Source organism: Coregonus clupeaformis, chromosome 16 (assembly GCF_020615455.1).
Source record: "Coregonus clupeaformis isolate EN_2021a chromosome 16, ASM2061545v1, whole genome shotgun sequence".
NCBI lineage: Eukaryota > Metazoa > Chordata > Actinopteri > Salmoniformes > Salmonidae > Coregonus > Coregonus clupeaformis.
In genome coordinates this window covers 4,613,545-4,636,676 of record NC_059207.1, presented here as the reverse complement: position 1 = coordinate 4,636,676, position 23,132 = coordinate 4,613,545, and the positions used below count along the sequence as shown (strand labels likewise).

The window sequence follows — 23,132 nt, the reverse complement described above, 5'->3', positions numbered from 1 at the left end:
GATACGGCCTCATGTTGCTTAGAGCAGACTGCAAGTACCTGGGAACTGGTTCTATGTGTGGTAGTTGGGTGTGAGTGGCATGATATCAAGACGTCTGAAAGAGGACAAAACATTTCCGAGTAGAGATGACTTGAATAAATAGGTTACTTATGCAAAGACTTCCTTTAACTAAATAGTTTTTTATTTGTAAATGATTTTACATTTCTAATAACCTGTTTTTGCTTTGTCAGAATTGGGTATTGTGTTTAGATTCTGTGCTTCCAACTTTGTGGCAACAGTTTGGGGAAAGCCCTTTCCTGTTTCAGCATGACAATGCCCCCGTGCACAAAGCGAGGTCCCTACAGAAATGGTTTGTCCAGATCGGTGTGGAAGAACTTGACTGGCTTGCACAGAGCCCTGACCTCAATCCCATTGAACACCTTTGGGATGAATTGGAATGCCGACTGTGAGCCAGGCCTAATCGCCCAACACCGACCTCACTAATGGTCTTGTGGCTGAATGGAAGCAAATCCCTGCAGCAATGTTCCAACATCTAGTGGAAAGCCTTCCCAGAATGTACAGTTCAGAATCACAGAGTCTCCTGGCTGGACTGACTCAGACACAGACTGTTGGAGAAAGTGAAAACTAAAGTAAAACTAAGGTGTGAGTGAAATACAGTGGGAGAAAAAAGTATTTAGTCAGCCACCAATTGTGCAAGTTCTCCCACTTAAAAAAGATGAGAGAGGCCTGTAATTTTCATCATAGGTACACGTCAACTATGACAGAAAAAATGAGATTTTCTTTCTCCAGAAAACCACATTGTAGGATTTTTAATGAATTTATTTGCAAAATATGGTGGAAAATAAGTATTTGGTCAATAACAAAAGTTTCTCAATACTTTGTTATATACCCTTTGTTGGCAATGACACAGGTCATACGTTTTCTGTAAGTCTTCACAAGGTTTCACACACTGTTGCTGGTATTTTGGCCCATTCCTCCATGCAGAACTCCTCTAGAGCAGTGATGTTTTGGGGCTGTCGCTGGGCAACACAGACTTTCAACTCCCTCCAAAGATTTTCTATGGGGTTGAGATCTGGAGACTGGCTAGGCCACTCCAGGACATTGTAATGCTTCTTACGAAGCCACTCTTCGTTGCCCGGGCAGTGTGTTTGGGATCATTGTCATGCTGAAAGACCCAGCCACGTTTCATCTTCAATGCCCTTGCTGATGGAAGGAGGTTTTCACTCAAAATCTCACGATACATGGCCCCATTCATTCTTTCCTTTACAGGGATCAGTCGTCCTGGTCCCTTTGCAGAAAAAACAGCCCCAAAGCATGATGTTTCACCCCCCATGCTTCACAGTAGGTATGGTGTTCTTTGGATGCAACTCAGCATTCTTTGTCCTCCAAACACGACGAGTTGAGTTTTTACCAAAAAGTTATATTTTGGTTTCATCTGACCATATGACATTCTCCCAATCCTCTTCTGGATCATCCAAATGCACTCTAGCAAACTTCAGACGGGCCTGGACATGTACTGGCTTAAGCAGGGGGACACGTCTGGCACTGCAGGATTTGAGTCCCTGGCGGCGTAGTGTGTTACTGATGGTAGGCTTTGTTACTTTGGTCCCAGCTCTCTGCAGGTCATTCACTAGGTCCCCCCGTGTGGTTCTGGGATTTTTGCTCACCGATCTTGTGATCATTTTGACCCCCATGGGGTGAGATCTTGCGTGGAGCCCCAGATCGAGGGAGATTATCAGTGGTCTTGTATGTCTTCCATTTCCTAATAATTGCTCCCACAGTTGATTTCTTCAAAACAAGCTGCTTACCTATTGCAGATTCAGTCTTCCCAGCCTGGTGCAGGTCTACAATTTTGTTTCTGGTGTCCTTTGACAGCTCTTTGGTCTTGGCCATAGTGGAGTTTGGAGTGTGATTGTTTGAGGTTGTGGACAGGAGTTTATACTGATAACAAGTTCAAACAGGTGCCATAAATACAGGTAACGAGTGGAGGACAGAGGAGCCTCTTAAAGAAGAAGTTACAGGTCTGTGAGAGCCAGAAATCTTGCTTGTTTGTAGGTGACCAAATACTTATTTTCCACCATAATTTGCAAATAAATTAATAAAAAATCCTACAATGTGATTTTCTGGGGAAAAAAATCTCAATTTGTCTGTCATAGTTGACGTGTACATATGATGAAAATTACAGGCCTCTCTCATCTTTTTAAGTGGGAGAAATTGCACAATTGGTGGCTGACTAAATACTTTTTTTCCCCACTGTATCTGTCTTCGTTTCCTGCCTTTGTGGGAGAGCCCTGGAGTGGGCCAACGCGGTGTGGAACGAGGGAGGTGCCGCGTTGGAGGACTACGGGGAGTTTGCTCGCCTCTTTCGGGCCGTTTCGATCACACGCCTGAGGGTCGAGAGGCGGGCGAACGACTGGTCCATTTGAGGCAGGGGACGAGGACCGCACAGGACTACGCGCTGGAGTTCCGGACGCTGGCAGCGGGGTTCCGGGTGGAACGAGCGGGCCCTGATCGACCATTTCCGGTGCCACCTAAGGGAGGATGTCCGACGGGAGCTAGCCTGCCGTGATGCCATGCTTTCGTTCCATTTGTATTTGCCAAGGTGGAATATTTCCCTTGTGATGTTTCGTTTTGTCGCTGGGTGCGTTTTATTTATGTAAACTGAATAAACTCTGGACTTCAGTATTTTACCTTCTGCGCCTGACTCCTTCATTCACACCTCGTCACAGAAACAAAGATATTCAAGTATGCTACATTTTGTTTTTTTATTATTTTTAAGGCTGTTCTCTTGCTACGATCATTCAGTCTGATATCCTGAAGACATTCACCCAAGGATATACAGTACATTTGCAATGCCTCATGTCAGGTGAAGTTGGAAACTACTACGGGTTCAAACTGACAGTGGGACAAGCTCCAGTGATGATTGTATCTATTTATGCTCACTCTGGAAGTCCAACATTTTATAGGGAGTTTGACAACAACCCTTGGTTTGCTGCAGAGAAGAACAGGGACAGTTCCCTTTCAGTCGGTCACTCGGTATAACATACTATGGGGAGTCAATTACCAATCATATTCACCTGAAGAAAACTAAAAACACACCCAACGGGCCAATGAATGCAGAGGCCGCCTCGGAAGCCCCGCCTTCCTGTCTAAAACACCAGTGCTCGCATTCATTTCCTAAATTCTTCACTCTTCAGTTCGCCTGAAAGAGAACATGTCACGCAATTTACAAATATTTCCAATTTAGATGTCTGTTAGTGGGGGAGAGAATTCTCGTACCCCTAGTTGCGAGTTCGGGTCTTGGTATCAGTCTTTGTGTTTCCTAAAAGCTAGCTACTTTCTGCTCTGCTTGTGTAGCTAATGCTTCCTTGCTTGGGTAGGATTTGTGTTTGCTAAAACCCTACCACTTCTGCTCTGCTTGAGTAAGATGGCCAGTGGTAAGAGTAAGTTCAAAAAGGCTAAACAGCCGGTTTTGAGACTCAGACCGTGCCCTAGGGCATGTGATTTAATAATGAAAATTAAAGATACTCACAAGTGATGTCCTGTTTGCCTGTAACTGTGTTACAGTGGCCTCAGGGCTGCCGGAGATGGGGAGAGGGGGGCTGTTTGTGGTCAGAGTTGTTTCCCGCCTGTAATGCAGGGGACTGGAGTTCAATTCCCTGATGGGCATCCCAGCCAAGCAATGGCTAGCTGGATGGGTTCTCTGCTTCCCTGAAGGTGTTTGGGAACTACATTCTGGAAAGGATGTGGTGTCTCTGACTGGTTCATGTTTTTTTTCGTGCCTCTGCCACAGATATTGCGGCCGGCGGTATGGTTCTCCTCTCCTTCGCAACTTGGTGTCTAGGTTGGGGAAAGTTTTACCACCTGTCATGACTGCGGTAAAGCGTCGCTTGACTCTTTTCAGTTTTTTGACCTGGAATAACTCACATTCAGCCAAAATGCATGAATGTGGAACTGTTTTATAGGGCCGTGGCTAGCTTGCATGCCTGGTCTCGGAGGCCAACAGAGAGGCTAATCCCAGTCCTTTGCTCCTGAATAGAACATGGCTGGTTCCGGTGGACTTGGTCACAAATAGCCTACCGGAGCGGGGAGAATGTGTTTTGGGCGAGACAATTTCCCCGAACTAGTGTTTGGCTCAGCTATGGAGTCCATGCAGTCCCGTTCCGAGGACAAGCGAAAGCAGGAAGTAGCAGTCATTTCTTGCTGCGTTCATGTCATAGTGGGAACTCGTGGAATACGACCTTCCTGCTGGGAAAATGCACGTAAATGCTAGTCCAACTCTTGATTATGACTAGGAGACTCTGGTATGATATCTGGACCCCTGTTTTTTTTCATATGCGGAGCATCAATGTCATGCACCGCTGAGAATGACAAACAGGGCCACGTTTTTGGGCTGTCAATGGTGACAATGTGTATTTAGCATTTTGGTCATTTGATGGACGCTCTTATCCAGAGCGACTTGCAGTAGTGAGTGTAGATGACAATGTATGGGAGGTTGGCTGCGTGCTCCACCCAGTGGAGGGCATGCAAGATGTCCCCGTGTGTGTGTCCTAGCATCTGTTTTAAGAGAGGAGATTTCCTCCCTTCTTTGGAAGCGAGCTATTCGGGTGATTCCTGTGTCGGAAGTACAGAGCGGTTGGTACAGCTGGTATTTCCTAGTTCCTAAAAGCAATGGAACGTTGCATCTCATCCTGGACTTGAGTGGTTTGGACAAACAACTCAAGGTGCTCACGCATTGGTGCATCCAAGCGATTGGTTCATGTCCATTGATCAGAGCATGCATATTTTTGTGTGGCTATACATCCTCACCACAGAAGGTTTCTGAGGTTTCATTTTGAGGGTGTGGCTTACGTGTTCCTGGTCCTGCCTTCAGACACTCCCTGTCACCCGCACCTTTGCTATGGTGGCGAGGCAGCTTTGGCACCGTCCTGTGTCAGGGGATCAGAATATTGGCCTGTCTGGATGATTGGCTGGTCATAGCGGAGTTGAGGGATCAGGTGAATCTTCACACTGTTTTCTGATATTTGGTCTCTGGGTTCATGGTGACTCACAGGTAAAGTTGTCTGACACGTTCAGTTTTCTGGGTCTCGTTCTGGACTCGGTTCCATTAACTCCTTGGAGTAGCCCGCGACTGCTGTCACAGTGAGTTCCCATGGGCCGGGTAATGTCCCGAAAGGTGATCGCAACAGAGTCATCCTCACTGGGATGGGGAGCACTGTGTGTGGGCTACTCGGAAAGGGGGGTTTGGTCGACAGCGCTAAGGGTGCTGCAAATCAATTACTTGCAGCTACCTGCAGTTTTTCTGGCATTTTCTTCCGATATTGGAGGGGCAGCATGTGTTGGTAAGGTCTGACAACAGGACGGCGGTGACGTAGAGAGTGGTCTCTCTCTCTCTCTCCCTCTCTGTCTCTCTCCCTCTCCTGAACCTGTTCCGTTATCTGCTCATAAGGAGCAGTGTGCATTTCTTGTCACTCAGCCCGACATACCTTTCCGGATCTCTCAATGTGGGTGCGGATCTACTTTCCTCTCTCAATGGAGTGAAGACTTCACCCCTCGGTGGTTGCCCAGATATGGGATCGGTTCAGCAAGGCCAATGTAGATCTTTACGCATTGCGAGAAAAAGCGCTTTGTCTCCTGTGCTTCTCAATGAGGGATCTGGACGATCCGTTGGGAACGGATGCTTTGGTGCATCAGTGACCTCGGGCTCGGCTTTATGCTTTTCCTCTTTGGAGAGGGTCCATCAGGAGGGTCTGTTGTTGATTTCTGGGGGCTCTCCGTTGGCCGAGACAACCCTGGTTCGCAGAGATCATCCGCCTGTTAGGCAGGGACCCGTGGAGAGTTCCGTGTCGTCGGTATCTTTTGTCCAAGGTGCACAGGAGTGTTTGGCATCCACGACCACAGATATGGAATCTTTGGGTTTGGCTGAAATTGACGGCTAGGGGTTTACCCTCGAATTTGATTACGACTATACAGTTGGCGTGAACGCCCTCTACGAGGGGGTTGTAAACGTACAAGTGCAGTGCGTTTGAAGGTTGGTGTCAGATTAAAGGAGTTTCTCCTTTTCAGAGCTCTATTGTGGTGTTCTTGCAAGAGCTTTTTGAGCAGGGCTTTTCCTTTTCCACATGGATAGTTTATATGGCAGCCATCTCGGCGTGTCATGTAGGGATTGATGGCTCTACCCCGGGGTCTCATCCTCTGGTGGTGCAGTTCCTGAAAAACTAGCATCACTCAGACCAGTGTCTAAGCCTTTGGCACTGACCTGGGACCTGGCTTTGGCCCTGGCTACTCTGTGTGAGCCTCATTTTGAAACATTGGAGTCTGTGGACCTGGAGGTCCTTTCCCACTAGTCTGCCCTGCTCATGGCCATTGTGGAAATCTCCACGCGCTATAAGTACACCCTCCCTGTTTGGAGTTTGCGACTGGCGACTCCAAGGTGATGTTACGTCCTAATGCAGCTTTTGTTCCTAAGGTTATGCGTATATCTTACAGGTTTCTAGCTTTCGAGGTGTTACCCTTTTCATCTCCTCCGTTTGCTTCTAGTGAGCAACGATGGTTGAGTGGCCTGTGACTATTGCGTGCTCTGCGAGAGTATATAGATCGGCGCTCTGCGCCCGTATATAGATCAGCTCAAGGATATCTGCGTTTGTCACCAGCTATTTGTCTGTTTTGCTAATCCATTTCGGGGTAAGGTACTTTCTAAACAGCGTCTTTCTCTTTGGTTTGTGGAGGCTATCTCCTTGGCGTATGACAGCAAAGGGCAATGTTTGCATAGCGGTGTGTGTGCTTACTCCACTAGGGGTGTGGCAGCTTCTTGGGCATTGTTCAGGTGCATAGCGATTGGTGATATCTGTGCTGCAGCAAGTTGAAGTTCACCACATGCCTTTGTGAGGTTTTATCGCTTGGACGTAACTGCTCCCAGTCTGGCTCATAGTGTTCTTCTGGCTGTGTCTGGGAGTTAGGAAGAGCACTGGTTATGCACTCTTATCCGGGTTACCACAGTTTCCCTGTGGGTTTGAGCCTTGGGCTGCCATGGTTCGGCGATGAGGCAGCGTGCAAATGCGCATTATCAAGTGACAGCAGGTGCCCTGTTGTTTTTTTGGACTCCTTGTGTGAGTTCAGGCATTCCAGACTCCTCAGGAGCCTTTTTGGAACCGGTAGGGTCTATGGACTTGTTTGTGGTCGAAGTTAGGCAGCATTATGTCCAGGTTACCACAGTTTCCCTGTGGATTCCCTTCAGCAGCCTTCAAATCAAATCAAATTACTTACTTACAAGCCCTTAACCAACAATGCAGTTTTAAGAAAGAATACAAAAAAATACTACAAATAATAAGAAATAAAAGTAACAAAGAATTAAAGAGCAGCAGTAAAATAACAATAGCAAGGCTATATACAGGGGGTACCGGTACCAAGTCAATGTGCGGGAGCAACGGTTAGACGAGGTAATTGATGTCATATGTACATGTAGGTAGAGTTATTAAAGTGACCATGCATAGATAATAAACAGAGAGTAGTAGCAGCGTAAAAGAGGACGGGGGGGGGGGGCAATGCAAATAGTCTCAGTAGCATTTGATTAGATGTTCAGGAGTCTTATGGCTTGGGGGTAGAAGCTGTTTAGAAACCTCTTGGACCTAGACTTGGCGCTCTGGTACGGCTTGCCGTGCGGTAGCAGAGAGAACAGTCTCTGACTAGGGTGGCTGGAGTCTTTGACAATTTTTAGGGCCTTCCTCTGACACCGCCTGGTATAGAGGTCCTGGATGGCAGGAAGCTTGGCCCCAGTGATGTAATGGGCCATACGCATTGCGGTCGGAGGCCTAGCAGTTGCCATACCAGGCAGTGATGCAACCAGTCAGGATGCTCTCGGTGGTGCAGCTGTAGAACCTTTTGAGGATCTGAGGACCCATGCCAAATCTTTTCAGTCTCCTGAGGGGGAATAGGTTTTGTCGTGCTCTCTTCATGACTGTCTTGGTGTGCTTGGACCATGTTAGTTTGTTGGTGATGTGGACACCAAGGAACTTGAAGCCCTCAACCTGCTCCACTACAGCCCCGTCGATGAGAATGGGGGCGTGCTCGGTCCTCTACTTTTTCTTGTAGTCCACAATCATCTCCTTTGTCTTGCTCACGTTGAGAGAGAGGTTGTTGCCCTGGCACCACATGGCCAGGTCTCTGACCTCCTCCCTATAGGCTGTCTCGTCGTTGTCGGTGATCAGGCCTACCACTGTTGTGCCATCAGCAAACTTAATGATGGTGTTGGAGTCGTGCCTGGCCATGCAGTCATGAGTGAACAAGGAGTACAGGAGGGGAATGAGCACGCACCCCTGAGGGGCCCCCGTGTTGAGGATCAGCGTGGCAGATGTGTTGTTACCTACCCTTACCACCTGGGGGCGGCCCGTCAGGAAGTCCAGGATCCAGTTGCAGAGGGAGGTGTTTAGTCCCAGCGTCCTTAGCTTAGTGATGAGCTTTGAGGGCACTATGGTGTTGAACGCTGAGCTGTAGTCAATTAATAGCATTCTCACATAGGTGTTCCTTTTGTCCAGGTGGGAAAGGGCAGTGTGGAGCGCAATAGAGATTGCATCATCTGTGGATCTGTTGGGGCGGTATACAGATAGGAGTGGATCTAGGGTTTCTGGGATAATGGTGTTGATGTGAGCCATGACCAGCCTTTCAAAGCACTTCATGTCTACAGACGTGAGTGCTACGGGTCGGTAGTCATTTAGGCAGGTTACCTTAGTGTTCTTGGGCACAGGGACTATGGTGGTCTGCTTGAAACATGTTTGTATTACAGACTCAGACAGGGAGAAGTTGAAAATGTCAGTGAAGACACTTGCCAGTTGGTCAGCGCATGCTCGGAGTACACGTCCTGGTAATCCGACTGGCCCTGCGGCCTTGTGAATGTTGACCTGTTTAAAGGTCTTACTCACATCGGCTACAGAGAGCATGATCACACAGTCGTCTGGAACAGCTGATTCTCTCATGCATGTTTCAGTGTTACTTGCCTCGAAAGCGAGCATAAAAGTGGTTTAGCTCGTCTGGAAGTCTTGTGTCACTGGGCAGCTCACGGCTGTGCTTCCCTTTGTAGTCTGTAATAGTTTGCAAGCCCTTCCACATCCGACGAGCATCTGAGCCGTTGTAGTACGATTCGATCTTAGTCCTGTATTGACGCTTTGCCTGTTTGTTCTTTCGTCGGAGGGCATAGCGGGATTTCTTATAAGCTTCCGGGTTAGAGTCCCGCTCCTTGAAAGTGGCAGCTCTACCCTTTAGCTCAGTGCGGATGTCGCCTGTAATCCATGGCTTCTGGTTGGGGTATGTACGTACAGTCACTGTGGGGACGACATCATCGATGCACTTATTGATGAAGCGAGTGACTGATGTGGTGTGCTCCTCAATGCCATCGGAAGAATTCCGGAATATTTTCCAGTTTGTGCTAGCAAAACAGTCCTGTAGCTTAGCATCTGCTTCATCTGACCACTTTCTTATTGAATGAGTCACTGGTGCTTCCTGCTTTAGTTTTTGTTTTAAGCAGGAATCAGGAGGATAGAATTATGGTCAGATTTGCCAAATGGAGGACAAGGGAGAGCTTTGTAGGCGTCTCTGTGTGTGGAGTAAAGGTGGTCTAGAGTTTTTTTCACTCTGGTTGCACATTTAACATGCTGGTAGAAATGAGGTAAAACGGATTTAGGTTTCCCTGCATTAAAGTACCTGGCCACTAGGAGCGCCGCCTCTGGATGAGCGTTTTCCTGTTTTCTTATGGCCGTATACAGTTCATTGAGTGCGGTCTTAGTGCCAGCATCGGTTTGTGGTGGTAAATAGACAGCTACGAAGAATATAGATGAAAACTCTTTTGGTAGATATTGTGGTCTACAGCTTATCATGAGATACTCTACCTCAGGCGAGCAAAACCTCAAGATTTTCTTAGATATCATTCACCAGCTGTTGTTTACAAATATACATAGACCGCCACCCCTTGTCTTACCAGAGGCTGCTGTTCTATCGTGCCGATACAGTGTATAATCCGCCAGCTGTATGTTATTCATGCCATCGTTCAGCCACGACTCAGTGAAACATAAGATATTACAGTTTATAATGTCCCGTTGATAGGATATACGTGCTTGTCCACTTTATTATCAAGCTATTGTACGTTGGCCAATAGTATCGATGGCAAAGGCAGATTAGCCACTCGTCGCCGGCTCCTTAACAGGCACCCCGATCTCTTTCCGCGATATCTCCTTTTCTTTCAACTGCGAATGACGGGTATGCGGGCCCTGTCGGGTGTCTGGAGCAAATCCCTCTCGTAAGAACTCATTAAAGAAAAATTATTCGTCCAGTTCAAGGTGAGTAATCGCTGTTCTGATGTCCAGAAGCTCTTTCCGGTCATAAAGACAGTAGCAGCAACCTTATGTACAAAATAAGTTACAAACAATGCAAAAAAAAAAACTTAAACAGCACGGTTGGTTAAGAGTCCATAAAACTGCAGCCATCCCCTCTGGCACCATTACAACTGTGTGCGGAAGTGCGCAGAGTGTGCATTTATCAGGGTTACCACAGTTCCCTGTGTGTTTGAGCCATGGGCTGCCACGGCAGCGCATGAGTACACAGATTCAAGGGTACTGCAGGTTTTCCTGTGGATTTGAGCCTCGGGCTGCTGTGGTTCACGGACTCTGGTCAATGCTATGCAGCGCACGTGTGCGCTTTGCCAAGTTACAGCAGCTGTTCTGTTGTTGTGGACTTCCGGTTCCTTGTATGAGTTCTGGCATTTCAGGCTTGTAAGGTAGTATTGTGCTCTGTGTGGGAAGTTTCTTGGAACTGTGGTGTCTATGGACTTGGGCTGCAGCATGTCAGTGCACAGAGCCAAGTTGCAGCAGGATCTGGTTCCCTATATGGGGCACTGACAGTTCAGGCCTCATAAGGCTCTGACAGTTCAGGCATCTCGGGTAAGTATTAGACCCCCTTTTGGAGCCAGTGGAACCTCTGTGTGATTGGGCTGCCGTGTGCCTCCTAGTTTGCTACCCTCTGAGCCGGCTTGGGGCGGGATTATGTGTCCCCATAGTATGTTATATCAAGTTACCGACTGAAAGGGAACGTACTGTTATGAATATAACTACCTGTTCCCTGAAGGAGAGAACAAGGTATAACATATTTTGGCCCCGCACCGTCAGGGGGTTTGAGCTCGCTCAAGAGCGGTACTGAATTGACTAAATTAATGCGAGCCCTGGTGTTATAGCCAGGAAGGCGGGGCTTCCGAGGCAGGCTCTGCATTCATTGGCCCATTGGGCTTGTTTTTTGCTTTCTTCAGGTGAATGTGATTGGTCCTTGACTCCCCATAGTATGATAACTAGAACAGTAGTTATATTCATAACTCTACGTTTTGTGCTGACCATTTCAGATGCAAGGCAGTCAGATATTAGGATACAGTTACTTTGGAAACTGTGACCTTCGGGAAAGGTGTGTTTTTGAGTATGATGGTAAGTAACACAGAAGTTTAATAATACGTAACTGTCTGGCTTTTTGTATGTAGAAATTATGCCATTCATATGGAATCATGTAGAGCCTTGGCTTTATTGCAAAATGTGCAGATTCCAGTACCAAGCATCTCATTCGGCAGCTTGTGTCTAAGTCAGTCCAGCCAAGAGACTCTGTGACTCTGAACTGTACAATACACACTGAGACCTGTGCAGGAGAACAGTGTCTATTGGTTCAGACATGGCTCAGGAGAATCCCGTTCAGGAATAATTTACACCCATGGATACAGGCAGTGGCGGCTCCTGAAAAAATTCTCAGGAGGGGCAATTTTTCTGATGATTTAGGTGACCTACACACATTTAAAAAAAGATATGTCCAGCAACAACATGAAGACAGGGGCAGCATATAAGTCAATACCAGAAGCATTTATTGACTGATCTCAAAAGTGTTGGCTTACCAGGGTTGGTGGAGCCCTCAGTTTCATCTTTGCCTCGCAAAGCTAACTCAAACACTCCGCAAAACTTCACACACTGGATTAGCCGGCTGAGGATGTGGCGGTTCTTGCTAATGTCGTAGTAAATATATTTGTTATAGTGAATATGGAATATGATATGTTGAGTAAAATGTTGTGCTAAGATCTATTTAGGTCAGGAGCTGGTTATAAGTTCTGTTCCTATCCAATAACAATGGACAAAAGGGTCCTATCTTGTCAGCCTTGTCAGCAGGTGGCCAAGGACAACACCCACGCCATAGGCCTCTCAGTTCTTCCAACTCACGAGTTCTTGCTCTGAGGACACACACACACACAAACACACACACACACACATCATCACTGTTAAACACACACACACACACACACATCATCACTGTTAACACACACACACACACACACACACAAAAAATCCCTCTCTTAGGCTGAACATTTGAAGACAGAGAACCCGACTCAGAGCCAATGCAACAGTGACAGTAGCCTGCAGGGGACCTCGCCCAACTCATCAGGACCAATCAGAAGATCAGAACTACTAGATTGAACCTACTTCATTTATTGCATAAAATGTCTGCACACAATGTTTCGGGGCTCTCTTCAGATAATAATAATAATAATAATATATGCCATTTAGCAGACGCTTTTATCCAAAGCGACTTACAGTCATGCGTGCATACATTTTTGTGTATGGGTGGTCCCGGGGGATCGAACCCACTACCTTGGCGTTACAAGCACCATGCTCTACCAGCTGAGCTACAGAAAGTGGATACTCATGGATGCGCATTGCAATTGTAAAATGTCAACACAATTGGAGACACCACGTCATTTTTGGAGACATGTTATTGACAGTAAACTATTGTAGATGCGACTGCTAACTAAATAAAACATTTTAGCTGGCTAGCTAATCATCTTAGCTAAATGTGGGGCAAACAATTCAGTTATTTACCATTAATTTGAGGGATTGGGGTGAAAGAAATCGAGTTACATAGTGATACTTTACGATATACTGTATTGACAATATCGCAATATTTTAGCGCTAGTTGGCTGTACCTGCACCAAAACACCATTATTGTTCCTTCATAGCTTGTTCTCAATCTTTTCACATTGGGAGCAAATTTGTTTTCAGCACTTTTATTTCCATGACTGATCAAAACTTCGTTCTCATGGCTTTCTGATCCCTCTGCAACAGACATATGGTGCGCAATAAAATCACAGTATCGAATCGCAATACGTATAGAATCATGAGACTCGCAATGCTGATGCATATATCTTATCGTGAGGTTCCTGGCAATTCCCAGCCCAAGTTCATTTGCCACAACAAATCTCTTCGCTAGCAAACGCGATGTCTTCTCCAAAACGGCAATGTGTCTCCAGCAATGTTTACTTTTTTGACGTTCTATGGCATCTCCACTTTCCAAGCATATATGACCACATGTAATATTTTGTTAAGTGATGCAAATTGTGAACTATGTAGGGCCAGGATGTAAAATATATGTAGCTGCAGCAATTTCTCTTATCTGATATGGTAAGTAATGGGGCTTAATTTATAGCTCCCTAAGAGTTTGACGAACGGGTCCGTGAACGCGATTCCAGATATATTTACCTCTGAATAAACTGCCTTTATTACACCATATCCACATCCAGTAAACTTGTGATTATCAACACTAACCTCATCGTTGTGGCGGCGGACAGCTAGCCTGTATCCCTCGTCATCCAGTTGAGTGAGTGGCAATGTCTTTTTCGTTCGTACCAATTTTTGGAAAATCCTCGGGTGTAGGACTTTCCGCCTTTAGTAGAAACCTGTTGAATTATTAAATTTGGTCTGGGAGGTCCTAATTGTTTCGTTGCCAATTTATCTCCATTTGTTCGCCGACAAAAAGGAACTTCTTTCAAACAATCCACTCTTTTCTCAGTTACGTTCATGGTTACGTAACGTATGACGCAAGCGCGTAAGTGCAAGCCCACAGACACCCATTGAGATTGTATTGAAGGCTCTGAAATTTGAAAAAAATAGATTTTACATGGGAGTCTATTACAGACTTCTGGGCGATTTTCAACCTGACTGAAATCGCCCCAAAAGGGGGGGGAGCCATTTGAAGCACGACTTTAGCCTGATTCGACATTTAGTGGCAGTGTGGCACTGTGGCAGATCAGACGTATAGATTACAACACTGATAACTACTGTTGCCGTGATATAATTGATTAGAAAAAAAATCCCTTCCTTTTCCCGTTTGGCAGTGCGTCGCCCATATCGCCCTATTGAACAGGCCGCCCCTGGATACAGGAATGATCAGTGTGAGAAGAGCCCTGAGACTGGGTCTCCTACACAGAGCTGTGTCTACAACCTCCCCAGCAGGAACCTCAGCCTCTCTGATGCTGGGACTTACTACTGTGCTGTGGCCTCATGTGGGGAGATACTGTTTGGGAACAGGACCAAGCTGTACCTTCAAGGTAATTTCTTTCACTTATTTTACCAATTTACCATTTCCAGAGTTTTATAGCATGCATAATTAGTAACCTGTATTGTAAGATAAAGTGTACTATTACCTGATATTATTCAAATAAAACATTATATTATTAGATACATAGATTATTATTTATTTATTTATTTATTATTAGATACATTATTATATTTTAACGATCAGAGACCTGATCTCTAAGTAAAAGGTTGCATAAAATGCCCAAGAATTGGATAATATCATTTTATCCTCACACGGGGCACCAAGTATAGGTACAGGTATTATTAACTACACCATTTGTTTTGGTCAGCAACCTTACCAATTCCTTCATTTGAAATTTAGATATTATTTTTCTCCTTCTCAAGAGAATCAAACCCGATTGCTGAACTACATAATGTTTGTTCTGATTGTTATCATCTTGATCGTAACAAACATTCTCTCTGTTACATTCTCAAGCAGAATTACAACCCAGATTACAAGAGGCCAGATAGACAGACCTGAGCGTCCTGTTGGGCTGACACTATTGTTTTTAGCTTCTATGATCAAATGTAATGCAGCGAAGCTCACAATACCTTTAAGGTATACTATAGTGTGACTAAAAGCCAATGCTCCTGCCAAACGCATGTGTTCTTCCGTTCAGTGATCTACCTGGTGCAGTCAGAGGAGTGCCCCCTATTGGTTAACAACCACCAATTCCAGCCAATAGTTATCCACCCCAGATAGAATGGCCAAAATAATGACTAGACGTAACTTTAATGGGTGTCATCACTGTGAAAACATATTTTTAATGTTTACTATCCAGACCCGTTATTACTTTAAAATTGACAATATACAGTATGTTTTACCAACTTAAAATGGTAATTCTGGGAACTTCTATAATGATAAACTACAGCCTACAATAATATATTATCATTCTCTCTCTCAAACCAAATGTAAGAGTAGAAAATCAGTGGTTGGTGGTAAGAACAAAATAATCTGTGGTCATTTTATGCAGATATGGCTCTCACACCATGTCCCGCCCCTAATCACAAATTACTTTCATCTAAAGGTGGAGTCCTTCCTTCATGGTCTGGCAGTGTAGATCTAAACACAGAATGGCACGCATATATTTACCAGCTCTTGTCCTCTACAGCTTGTGTAAGTTTTCTAAGTCATTATGATTTTGGGATTCATAGTTAAGACTATGCTTAGGTATAGTAGTGCATGAGTGAACAGAAAGTTCTATGTTTGGAATTGTTTCTAAACCTTTGTCTTCTCTCTTTCAGATCTGACCCCTGTTGTGTCGGTCTCTCCTCCTTCCTCAGTGGTGGTCCATCCTGGAGATAATGTCACTTTGCAGTGCACCAATGTCACTGGAGCTCCAGGACACATTGGCTGGTTCAAGCAAGTCAACTACTCAGAGCCCCTAGGCATCGCGTCTATGTACAGCTCTGAGTCAACTGTCCGGCATCACAATGGTTTTCAGCCCAGCCATATGGAAATGTTTGTCAGCCATATAATAATCTTCCTCAAAATCACAGAGTTGGATGTAGCTGATTCTGGTCTTTACTTCTGTGGAATGTTCGATAAATACGTCATCTTCACCAATGCAACTCTCCTGAAGGTCCAAGGTAATCTTTTCAACAACTTGTCTGCTATGACTCCAAATGCACTAACATGTATATGAGGTATCAGAGATATTATTGAGAAAATGTTGGAGATATAATACTATCGTACTACAGTGGGAATAACAGTGGGAATATTTATCTCTCCTAATCTTCCAAAAGGTCACAAAGATTCTGAAAAGGACCTTACAGAGTATTGTGAAGAAGGTATGTTTATTCTGTTATTTTAAGTGAGAATCTTTCGTAAATGAATTTATATGATGTACCATGAAAGTACCACAGAATATAAATAAAGTACAACAGCGTCTTATAGCAACCTAGACTGAGAATTCTTGTTATTTCAGTTGCTGATCCACAGATGAGAATCCTGGTCCTTCTCTCCATCATAAGAACTGGAGTTCTCCTCTGCTGTCTGACCAGCTTCATCATCATCTACACCACCAGGAAATAAATAAAGCTAAGGCCAATGTCAGTAGAGTATATGTAGTATGTTACTTGCTTTCACCAAATCCCTATGTACAGGGGTGTCAGTTGGGTGTGGCAGGGTATGGCAGTCAAACATGTAAAAGTAGGCTACAAAAAGGTAGACTAAAATCATTCTAATCCTAATTAAAATACAACGGATGTTTAGCATATTGATTGGCTGGGTTAAGGACCATGCGGAGCATCGCTAGGGGAGAAGCTGCCAGCCTGTGCGCCTTTTCTCTCACTTTAAGAAAGCAGAGCAGTGCCAGGAAGTTTGCTTTGCTGGTCAGCCGTTTAGGCAGTGCGCCGATTGCTTTGAATTTGATGTCGCATTTGAACTCGGCCATGTAAGCCTTGCCGCCAGCTGTTTTATGCACCGGTTACATCCATATTGATGTCGGCACAATTAGCTATATAATTACTCGTGCCTGTACAGAAATAAATAAAATCATTCAAAATACAACACCAGAGAGCATGATTTGGCCACAGAGTATCATCTTATTTAAAAAATGGGCTGTGGATTGTTTTAAACGTGCAATTTGAGCAGTGCACGCGGCAAGACAAATAGCCTACCAAATTGCTTATTGTTGAGTTGTGGCGGTTAGTGAAAAGCTGTTAAATATGCCTAGGCCTATCGCATTTTTCAAAATACAATCGTAAGGAAAACATAGTTCAGAAAGTAAATGGCTATTGCTGAAAAGAGAACACAATAAAAAGCCAAATCTGTCTCTACCAATTGAGCGAACAGTACCTTATGTTGTTGGCACCAGCGGAGGCCAAAGCCCCGGTGAGCGCGAGCATATTCACTGTCTTTATCATTGGATCAGTACCACTGGAACGTTTTTTGGGGACAATCATTTCCTCCTTCAGGCTAGATGGACATCATATTGTACAATTTGTGTCTCCCCTTTCCGTAGGCCAGATTAGATGGTTGCATTCAAGACAAGGTCACTTTTAATGATCTGTTGTCAGTGTCACCAGAGTAGGATACTCATTTGTTTATAAAAGGCCACATTTTTCCTGTGCAAAGAATGGAGAAGAAACATCTCTGATTAGACCTACGTGTTCAGAACTGTCTGTTTTGCTAAGAGTGATTGAGTTATATTATTAGCCTAAATTCTGACTATGCAATCTACTCATCGCATTAGGAATAGTAGCCTATCTTACATTGGTCTGCAAATGCGATGCTAGATGTATGAAATCCTTCATTATAAAGGTGCAATTTTATGGTGAAGAAATATCTTCCCCAAACTATGGATGTCTGCATTTGATGTCGGCCTTGTTGTGACTTGATAGCGTGTAATATGCATCTATTTCACATTGCACTGTATGTGCCGTTCCACTAGTAAATAAGTCAATTTATGATGAGATTGAGTATATACTATAGTGTTTGACATTTTATAGGTCACTTTCAATAAAACATCACAATAAGGTGTAGAGCGCTCAATTTGCCTGCTGGGGGGCAAGGAGGCCCACAGCTCCGCTAATATCATCACCTCTTGAAGTGCATAGTCAGACCTACACATTTCCTGATTATTCCATGCAAAACAATTGTGCACATTTAGCTCTATCATCAGAGTTATACAGCAAGTAACTGTATGCTTTTCATGATCAGTAAACATCAATTCATCATTGATCAATTGATCATTTGCAGTGATAATTAATGGCTGTTTTTGTTTTTGCTGTTCTCCAAATAGCATTTTAGAGTTTATAAATTGTGTAGAAATGCAGTAAATCAGCGTCAACTTACACCCCCCTGAAAAAAATATCCCCCCCACCCTCACTTTGCCATACCCTAGGTTTAGCTGAACTGACGCCACTGCATGTGTATGCACCTGTATAAGCAGTGTTTAATTTGAGCCGGATCCTGTTCTGCCAGAATCCGGCTCAAATTATACACCTCTCAGTTGTGGACTGTTTCGCTCCAGAACCTATTTGGCTGGATCCGGTACCTCTACTTGAGAAAAGAAATAGCTGTTTGCAATGTAAGCTGAACTGACGCCACTGCATGTGAATGCATCTGTATAAGCAGTGTTTAATTTGAGCCTGATCCTGTTCCGCCAGAATCCGGCTCAAATTATACACCTCTCAGTTGTGGACTGTTTCGGCTCCAGAACCTATTTGGCTGGATCCGGTACCTCTACTTGAGAAAAGAAATAGCTGTTTGCAATGTAAGCTGAACTGACGCCACTGCATGTGAATGCATCTGTATAAGCAGTGTTTAATTTGAGCCTGATCCTGTTCCGCCAGAATCCGGCTCAAATTATACACCTCTCAGTTGTGGACTGTTTCGCTCCAGAACCTATTTGGCTGGATCCGGTACCTCTACTTGAGAAAAGAAATAGCTGTTTGCAATGTAAGCTGAACTGACGCCACTGCATGTGAATGCATCTGTATAAGCAGTGTTTAATTTGAGCCTGATCCTGTTCCGGCAGAATCCGGCTCAAATTATACACCTCTCAGTTGTGGACTGTTTCGCTGAGAAAATAAATAGCTGTTTGCAATGTAAAAATTATAATAAAAGCGATCAAAGTTCATTCGAGTTGCCACCTCATTAATTCTCCTGCCCTAAAAAACGTAATGTGAAAACGTCGATTTTCAGCCATTATAGCGCATGTTTGAGACCAATGCATGGCCGTTGCTGTGGTGAGAGAGAGAAGCGCGCCTGTATCTCTCTCTCTCAGAACTAGAATGAGATTCACTTTTCCCTCTCTCTGCTCTGATAGACATGAGCCTGCAACTCTCATCGGGGTCAGTATGCTGCTGGAGCCGCGCATCAAGGGGGGGGGTGGGGGGTACTGTCACGACTTCCGCAGAGGCTGCCTCCCTTCCTTGTTCGGGCAGGTTTCGGCGTTCGTCGTCACCGGCTTACTAGCTACTGCTGCTCCCATTCTCATCACTCCACTTGTCTTGTCTTGTCTTTCACACACACCTGGTGCTCATCCCCTAATTAGTCTGTGTATAAGTGTTCCCTCTGCCCCCTTGTCTTTGTGAGTGATTGTTCTATGTGGGAGGAGAGTAGCTCGGTTGAGATACTCTCTCATTTATTTTGCCAGGGTTGATTTTCCCCTGTGTCATTACCTTTATTGTATTTTCTTAGACTGTGTTTGGACGGGGAGGATTGTTGCCCCTGTACCTGTTTCGATTGCCATTGTAGGCTTGTATGTCTGGAAGGAATAAATCTGCATCCGGTTATTTTACTCCTGCGCCTGACTCCGTCCATCATTCACCACAGTTCCAACCGCTGTGTCTTTGTGAGATGCCATGTGGGTGAACAGATGATCACTGCATGTCTAGTTCCCACTGTAAAGCATGGAGGAGGAGGTGTTATGTGTGGGGGTGCTTTACTGGTGACAATGTCTGTGATTTATTTAGAATTCAAGGCACACTTAATAAGCATGGCTACCATAGCATTCTGCAGTGATACGCCATCCCATCTGGTTTGGGCTTAGTGGGACTATCATTTGTTTTTTAACAGGACAATGACCCAACACACCTCCAGGCTGTGTAAGGGCTATTTTACTAAGAAGGAGAGTGATGGAGTGCAGCATCAAATGACCTGGCCTCCACAATCTTAACCCAATTGAGATGGTTTTGGATGAGTCAGACCGCAGAGTGAAGGGAAAAGCAGCCAACAAGTGCTCAGCATATGTGGGAACTCCTTCAAGACTGTTGGAAAAGTATTCCAGGTCAAGCTGGTTGAGAGAATGAGAAGAGTGTGCAAAGCTGTCATCAAGGCAAAGGGTGACTATTTGAAGAATCTAAAATATAAAATATATTTTGATTTGTTTAACACTTTTTTGGTTACTACATGATTCCTTCCATATGTGTTATTTCATAGTTTTGATGTCTTCACTATTATTCTACAATGTAGAAAATAGTAAAAATAAAGAAAAACCCTTGAATGAGTAGGTATTCTACAACTTTTGACCGGTAGTGTATGTTTAACTTAGTGAAAGGCTTTCCAGTCATGAAGCATTCAACAATGCATAAGGGTAAGAGTCTAGCTACATTTTCAAATTTTGTCAGAAAGTTGTTTCCATTGAAAGTTAAAGCCTGCTGTTAGCTAGCTAGGTAGCTATCTAGCTAACGTTAGCTGGCTGGCTAGCTAGCTACAGTACGTGTATGAGCTGTGTAGTAATATTATTCATCTCATAAAACCATTTGCATTGCTAGTTATATAGCCTACTGATAGCTAGCTATCATTTAACCTAGTTGTTTAGCTTTCAACCTGCAGATTCATACTACATAATTTCATGCATGGTGGCTAGCTATGACAATCCATTTGTATTACCATACCGTATGCGTTGGGATTATTGTTCATTGTTTAGCTAGCTATCTTGCTAACGTTAAATGTCTAAACACAAGACTCAACTTCGCCAGATGATTACCTGACCCATCAACTTAGCCAGGTGTGTCTTGGGGTGATTACGGCCTAATCTATTGTATTTCATGAACATGTGTACATATCTAGACAATAGAGACCCATACACTTAGCTAGATGTGGCTGGTGGGTGGATATAGCCTTTCTTTTTCATGAACCATCTACTTGGCCAGGTGTGTCTGGGGGAGATTTCAGACACACTCACACACATACACACACACATTGCTGCTACTATTTATTTTTTATCCTGCTGCTCAGTCAATTTACCCTTGATTGTATGCATATAACTACCTCATCTATCACCAGTATCACTGATCTCGTTATTGATATTGTTATTGTACATAGTGTATATTATTTTGTTCTTTCTCTACTGGAATTTACACTTTGTTGACTCTTTTCCATTGACACATTCTATTTTTGATATTGCTAATTGCAAATGTGCAAGTAAGCGTTTCATTGTACTGTTTACACCTTCTGTATCCTGTGCATGTGACAAATAAACTTAGATTTTATTTGAAATAGTGTGTGTTTACATTTACATTACATTTTAGTCATTTAGCAGACGCTCTTATCCAGAGCGACTTACAGTTAGTTTACCAGAGGCAGCAATGTAAAGAACAACATGAGCTCCACCAAAGTCAGATTAGGATATAGGCCAAGGACTAGATAAGGTGTATTTTTACCTGGAGTTTTTCCCTTATTGTGGGCTACTACTTTTCACCCCTTTTAGTCTTTAAATATTTGGTTGTTTACTACACTACCTTACTCACTCTGTTTAGCGCATGGCCTCACATGTGAATCCTTAAAGAGATGGGTGGGGCTAAGGCTTAAGAGGTGTGAATGATGCTGAATGTGTGTAAACAAGGAAGAGCTCTCTAGTAGGTGTACCAAAACATTCAAGGGCCATTTTCTCAAAAGTGGGGTTACAAGTTAATCAACTTTCAAAGTAGTATTACTTTCCCAAGGTCCTCAACTGCAGTGTATGATATACCATTTTGAAGCTCTGAGTCTGTACGTTTATCCGATGTAAAAAATATTTTTTATTTTATTTAATTTTGGTACAAAAGACCAAAAAGTGTAAGCACTCTTCCAAACATTTGCTAGAGAACGCATTTATAAGCAGTTGTCATACTAATGATACCTTTGAGTGTGTAGATATGAGCTTGACAACCAGTTGAATGAGAACACATTCTAATTTACAGCAACAACATAGGGAATAATAACAGGGGAGTTTAATGAACCATTTGGAAGCCATGTTGGTCAAATTGGAAATTTGCCAGGACACCAGGGTTAACACCCCTACTCTTACAATAAGTGCCATGGGATATTTTAGTGACCCCAGAGAGTCTGGACACAATGTCCCCAAACACTGCCCTGGGACCTTTTTTTAGACCAGAGGAAAGAGTGCCTCCTACTGTCCCTCAAACATCACTTCCAGCAGCATCTGGTCTGCCATCCGCAGATCAACCAGGACCGACCCTGCTTAGCTTCTGTGGCAAGCCAGCAGTAAGATGCAGGGTGGTATGCTGCTGGACAATTATTACATATCATAACAATTCAAATTTAAGAACTGAAATGAGAAGTATATATCCATATCGGACATATAGTGTTCTTATTTCTCAATCATTACCAATGATAGCTTTCTGAAGAAAACGGAAACGGTTCTCTTGTAGCATGAGGACAGAAAAAGTTCAGAGTGGAGGGTACATCTGTGCTGTTCCATGTGTTTACTGATGTCACAGCAGCCAATCAGGCCTGTGGACCCTCACTCCACTTCTGTAGAAACAGACACCCATAACCTCCTGACTCTCACTCCCATCTGACACACAGGACGAGTAGTCTATGCATGAGGAGATGCTGTCATCAAAGATGGAATTATACATTGACGCAACTATTTTTCCATTTTTGTCTGACATTTAGCATAGGTAGGTTTCAGAAATTCATAAGTATAAAAACGTACTGTAAAATTGCTGACAGAACAGCCTGGAAAAGGTATAGAGAAGAGACGAAACTGTCACGACTTCCGCCGAGGCTGCCTCCCTCCTTGTTCGGGCAGGTTTCGGGCGTTCGTCGTCACCGGCTTACTAGCTACTGCCGATCCCATTCTCATCACTCCACTTGTCATGTGTTGTCTTGTCAATCACACACACCTGGTGCTCATTCCCCTAATTAGTATGTGTATAAGTGTTCCCTCTGTTCCCCTTGTCTTTGTGAGTGATTGTTTCATTGTGAGAGCGAGTAGTTCAGTTGAGCTACTCTTCCATTTGTATTTGCCA

At 44.2% G+C, this 23,132-nt stretch overlaps 1 pseudogene; it reads left to right on the top strand.

Moving 5' to 3' along the window:
- The first annotated feature begins 11 nt into the window (after window positions 1-11).
- LOC123492737 lies at window positions 12-22,706 on the top strand (annotated as a pseudogene).
- The last annotated feature ends 426 nt before the right edge of the window (window positions 22,707-23,132 follow it).